Source organism: Petaurus breviceps, unplaced genomic scaffold, assembly GCF_028583685.1.
Source record: "Petaurus breviceps papuanus isolate PSGF00001 unplaced genomic scaffold, PetGlider_PUasm1.0 40, whole genome shotgun sequence".
Lineage (NCBI taxonomy): Eukaryota > Metazoa > Chordata > Mammalia > Diprotodontia > Petauridae > Petaurus > Petaurus breviceps.
This window is the reverse complement of record NW_027186315.1, coordinates 1,850,309-1,856,619: the sequence shown is the minus strand read 5'-3', so window position 1 is coordinate 1,856,619 and position 6,311 is coordinate 1,850,309. Positions and strand designations below refer to the sequence as shown.

The 6,311-nt window shown below is 37.2% G+C and overlaps 1 pseudogene; it reads right to left on the bottom strand.

The window, feature by feature from the left end:
• Positions 1-1,771: 1,771 nt before the first annotated feature.
• On the bottom strand, positions 1,772-2,244 carry LOC138170861 (vesicle-associated membrane protein 4-like; annotated as a pseudogene).
• Between the last annotated feature and the right edge of the window lie 4,067 nt (positions 2,245-6,311).

The window sequence follows — 6,311 nt, the reverse complement described above, 5'->3', positions numbered from 1 at the left end:
AAAGGGAGAAAGAGAAGTTGCATTTCTGGGTTCTCTGGCCACCAAATGAACGGTATTGAAAAATCTGGTTCTTCAGGCCAGGAAGAGTTCCTAAGGATGAAATTTAAAAAGAAATATATCATCTTACTCATCGCTATTCTACCCTCCAGGCAAAACTTCAAGAAGATAAAGAGTTAAGACCTCCCCTTCTTTATTTGCCTCCCACTACTTCTTGAGACAACATCTTATATTCTGCATTCTAAATTCCATGATAGATCTGAGGAGCAGAGGAAGTAACTCCTTTCCAAGAGAAAGTCACTTTTGACGTAAGAAGGATCAGCCCTGTCAGCTATTGGAAACTTCTTCTTCGCATAGTCTGACTAGGCAAAAGAAGGGAAAGGTCAAATTGCATGCCATCCATCTCAAACATTTGGAAAGTAAGAAAATGTCAGGTGATAATGAATCAGATTCAGTAAGTCCCCAGTGAAAAGATCAATGGTTCTAAACTCAGAAGACCTAAATTCAAATTTTCCTTCTGCTTTTACTGCTTATGAAACCTTGCATAAATCACTTAATATCTCTCAGGCTATTTCCTCATCTGTAAAATGAAAGGATAGAACAAGATAGTCTCTGAAGTCCCTTCCAACTTTGTTTTTGTTTTGTTTGTTTCTGTCTTTATTTATTAAGGGAAAATATTTCAAGACAAATGTTAAACTTTCAGTGTTAGTCAGTATGTGGTTTTTCAGATGTAGATGATCACATTTGTGGATTATTAAGGCTCCTGGGGACTTCTCCTATGTCCTGGTGCTTGTTTTTCAGCCATCTTGTGGCAAATTAACACTTTACCAGAGGATAGATGATAACGGAAAGGTGGTCAAAGTCAAAGCAAATAATTTTTGTTACTTGTTAGTAGCTCTGGAAAGAGGGTTTGTTGGGGGTAAATAACTGGAAAAAATTAGTTTCTATGGATTTCCTTTAACCATCATTTCTTAATTTTTCTCCAATTATTACTGGAGGGAAATGAAAGTCGACTGTTTTCAATTGCAACATGTCCATATGTGGGAGCCATTTTCCCCAAACATTCCATTAATTCTTTCCTTTCCTTCAATCTCATTTCCTGCCTTAATTGTGCCAGAGTGTACTTTAAGATTGATCATAATAAACTGCTATAGCACCAAATTAAAAAAAAAATGTTGTCACAAATTCTACATACAAGCAAAATAGGTTTCCTGGAATGTCTTTAATCATAGTTGAAAGTAGCAGAATTGAAAACATTTATTTTCATAAACATTTTTAAATATATGGAAAAAACCTAACATTTTTATATGAGAAAAAAATACATTTTGTAATCATTAACTGAATTGTTACCTTACCTTTTATATACTGCTTCATCTCTTAGCTCCCATTCTACCCCTGAATTTGATGCCATAAATCTCCATCTTCTAATTTACAGTATAAAACTGTGTTAAATGGTAAAAATCATAATCCAGGTTTAACTCTATATACAAATAATGTATTGGCAATTGTCTTATTTCAAACTGGTCTCCTATAACAAGGGAAAGTGGATGTTTCTGTTTTAAAAATAAATTAATGAGAGCATATTTTGTTGAAGGGGAAGAGGCTAATGAGGAACTTGTCAGTGTTCCAATTTGAACTAAACACTTGCTTATTTTTACTTCTTGAGAAAGAAACATGTTTTGAAAGTCATAAACACATCTCATTAAATTATGCAATAATATTATTTTTCTTAATTGTCCCAGAAACACTTTATTGAAGATCTCTGGGCACCAAATCAAGTCCAACATTTCAGGACAATAGGAATGATAATCACCAGGAAAAGGCTAACAGTAATAAGAGCCATGACGACCTTAATTTTGAATCCACATCATCACATTTGTCTTCAAAGCTGTTTGGATCTGTTGCTAAAAACTGCTGCATTCTCCAATAAGCTTTCTGATTTTTCTTACATCTCACTCTTTCTCTCTCTCTCTCTCTCTCTCTCTCTCTCTGTCTCTCTCTGTCTCTCTCTCTCTCCCTCTCAATCACTTTTGTAATATTCTATTGTATGACATCTATTACTTCATTCACCTGATTTTGTACAGGCCTAATTTTGTCACTCCAAGGTGCAAATTTTGGTCCATATGGGCTCCTTAGGAAAAAATCCTATTCTTCATCTGAATCTTCTTCCAAAAGATCTCCCATTTTGCTTTTCAGAAAACCAGTGACATCACCATCATTTAGATAGTGTTTGAATTTAAGAGGCATCTATATTGCACAAAAAGTTGTTTTCCTTCTCCCAATTTTAAAAGGCAGATATACACCACCTAGGTATTTACTTAGAGTCTTCTGATCTTAGAGTCAAGCCAGGCTGGAGCTGACTGGGCTGAGCCAGACTGGGGTAAGGGAAGGGGAAGAAGGAGGAAGGAGGGAGGGAGGAGAGGAGGAACAGGGAGAAATGACAACCACCAATGATCCAGCATCAGCCTGATTTACTCCCCTGCTGCCCATCCCCTGCATGTAATATATAAAAAAGTTTTTTTTTAATGCTTTCCTCTTGACAACCATGTGAAGATAGCAGTAAAACACACACACATATACATATATATATATACATACATACATACATATATATGAATTTTAGTGTGACAGAATCCACTGGAAGATGGAGCATGGCAATTCCCAGTCCAGGAAAGTGCACATAAGACTGGACAGGGGGAGCACAGAGCAAATGGGGGTTGCACCAACAAGGACCAGAGATTAGACCACAATGGAGCAAAAGGGTGCCTTGGCCAGTGGATTCACCCACCACAAGAGCAATTCACAGACATCTCACCATGGGAGAGAGGATTGGTTGGAGACAGGCAATAAAAAGTGAAGGGCTCTTGGCAGTGACAGTAGCTTCTCCTTGGCCTATCAGCCCATAGCCTAGGTTTTAAAAATCACCTAGTTGAACTCCTGGGAGCCAAGATTTTGGAGTAAACTCTTGCTGCTCTAGTCCCCCTCTCTGACCCAGAACACACAGAGATTATTACCCCAGTATAAAATCCTGAAACAGTGGAAGCAGGAGCAGGCTTGAGAGTCCTAGAGGAAGGATGTGCCTGAAGCCTTGGTGAACCCGAAGTGAAGGGTGGAAGGCATACCAATAAACCCCATCTGACTAAGAGGAGATCCAGAGGCCTAGGGTGGTGGAGCCAGCAAGTGCTAACACCAGAAGCCCAGGTGTGCCTCAACACAATCAAGAAAATCTGCATACACCAGCAGCAGGCCCTTAGGTGCTGAGCCTGCCCAAGATCTAGCCCAGGGGCACAGAAGTGGAAATCTGAAATGACCAGACAACCCCTCTCCCACACCTTACTCTGTGAGCCTCAGGGGAAAAACTGAGAGTCTTGGCCTTGGCCTCAGTCTAGACATTCAGAAGGTACAGCACACAAAGTCAATAACCAGACCCCTATCTCCCAGCTTGAGAAGCATGAATTAGAGCCCTCTGTAGCACAGAAGCAGAAATCTACTTTAAAAACCAGGAAATAGGCAATCACAATAGGCCAGAAGCAACTTGGAAAAGCAAGACAAAAGACAATTGAATCTTATTATTGTGAACTATAAGAATCACTTTCAGAAGACATCATTGACTCTATATACACACCTGAGACCACAGAAGGAAATAAGAACTGGTCTCAAGCCCAAAAAGCATTCTTGGAAGAGATCCAAAAAAGATTTTAAAAGCCAAGTCAGAGAGGTAGATAGAAGATAAATTGACCAATCCTATTAAAATTATATTGGCCAAAATGGAAAAAAAAATCTCACTGAAGAAAACAAATCCTTAAAAAGTAAAATTTATGAACTGGGATGGGAGGTTCAGAAATCTAACTGGAGAAAATATCTCTCTAAAAATGAAATCTGAACATATGGAAAAGGAGCTTGAAAAACTGAGGAAAATAATTCACTAACTATTTCAATCAGTCAAGTCAAAGCTAATGACTCTATGATACATCAAGAATCAGTGAAACAAACCATAAAAAATGAAAAATGAGAAGAAAATATAAAATATCTCATTGAAAAAACAACTCACCTGGAGAAGAGTTCCAGCAGAGATAACCCATGAATTATTTGTCTACCAGAAAGCCATGATGAAAAAAAAAAACAGCCTGGACAACATCCTCCAAGAAATTGTCAAGGAAAACTGTTCTGAGGTCCTAGAATCAGAGAATAAAATAGTTATTGAAAGAATTCACCAGACTCCTCCTGAAAGAGATCCCAAACTGAAAAGTTCAAGAAATATTCCAAGTCATATTCCAGAATTATAAGGTCAAGAGGATAATGCTCCCAGTAGCCAAAAAGAAATAATACAAATATCATGGAACTACAGTCAGGATCACACAGGGCCTAGCAGCTGCTACAATAAAAGATCAGAGAGATAGGAATATGATATTTCATAAGGCAAAAATAGCTTGGATTGTAAGCAAGAATCTACTACCTAGCAAAACTGAGCATAATCTTTGAGGCAAGGAGATGGAAATTCAATGAAATAAGGGAATTCCAGACTTTTCCTGATGGAAAAGCCAGAGATTAATGTAAAATTTGATCTCCACATACAACACTCAAGAGAGAGACATAAAAAGGTAAACAAGGAAAACACACACACGCATAAATTGTGATTCAATAAGAGCAAACTGTTTACATCCATATATGGGAAGCTGATAAATCCCAATATTGAGATTTAGATGATTATCATGAAATTTTAAAGGGATATGCATAAAGTATGTGGATATAAATGAACTAATCTGATGATAAAATATAAAAAAACCTTATTAAGGGGTGCAAAGACATTGTAATGGGAGAAAAGGAAAGAGGGGGCAGAAAGGGGTAAATGACGGCATACACAGAGTCATAAAAGCATACTATAGTGGAGGGAAAGAAGGGAGAGAGATGAACATTATATGAGCTTTACTCTCATTGGTTTTGGTTCAAGGAGGGATTAACATAATCAGTCAAGTTTAGGATTCAAACATGAAAAGACACAAAAACTCATTATAGTAGAGGGAAAGGAGGGAGGGAAGCACTGTATGAAATTTACTCTCATCAGATTGTATTCAAGGAGGGAATAACATAATCTATTAAGTATAAAAATCTATTGTGTCCTACAGGTAGTAGGAGGGGTAAGGGGGAAAAGGGAGGGGGATGATTAGAAGGGAGGGAAATATTAGTAAGAGGAAAGGGTAGGTAAAGGGAGGGAGGTCCATAGGGAGAGAATACTGAGGGAGATGTTGGTCAAAAGGAAAACTCTTAAGGAGGGGAAAGGAAAAGGGAGAAATAAAAGCATAAACAGGGAGGGAATAGGAGGGAAGGGAAAGACACAGGTAGTAATCATTAACTGAATGTGAATGGGATAAACCCTCCCATAAACCTGAGGCAGATAGCAGATTGGTTTAAAAACCACAATCCTACAATATGCTGTCTACAAGAAACACATCTGAAATGAGGAAATACACAGGTTAAAGGTAAAAGACTGGAGTAGAATATATTATGCTTCAGGTAAATTAAAATAAAAAAAACAAGGGTAGCAATCTTTATCTCAGATAAAGCAAATGAAAAAAGAGATCTAATTAGAGATAAGGAAGGAAACTATATCCTGCTAAAAAACACCATTAAGAATGAAGAAATATCAGTGTGGCTAAGTGGTACAGTGAATAGAGTATTGGCCCTGGAGTCCTGTGGACCTGAGTTCCAATCAGGCCTCAGACACTTAGCACTTACTAGTCATATAACCTTGGGCAAGCCACTTCTCCCCAGTTGCCCTCCAAAAAGGAAAAAAAAAAGACAAATAAAAAAAGAATGAAGCAATATCATTACTTAACAGTTATGCATCAAGAAGTATAGAACCCAAATTCCTAGAGAATTTAAGGGAATTAGAGGAAGAAATAGATAGCAAAACTATAATAATGGGGGATTGCAGTCTCCCCCTCTCTGAACTTGATATATCAAACCTCAAAATAAATAAGAAAAAAGTTAAGGAGGTGAATAGAATTTTAGAGAGGGTAGATATGATAGACCTTGGGAGAAAACTGAATGGCGATGAAAAGAAATATACCTCCTTCTCATTGGTACATAGCACATAAACAAAAATTGATCATGTACTAGGACATAAAAACTTCACAATTCAGTGCAGAAAGGGAGAAATATTTAATGCATCCTTCTCAGATGATGATGCAATAAAACTTATATGTAATAAAGGACCATGGAAAGATAAACTAAAAATTAATTGGAAACTAAATAATTTAAACCTAAAGAATGAGTATATCAAACAAGAAATTTTAGAAGCAATAAGTAACATT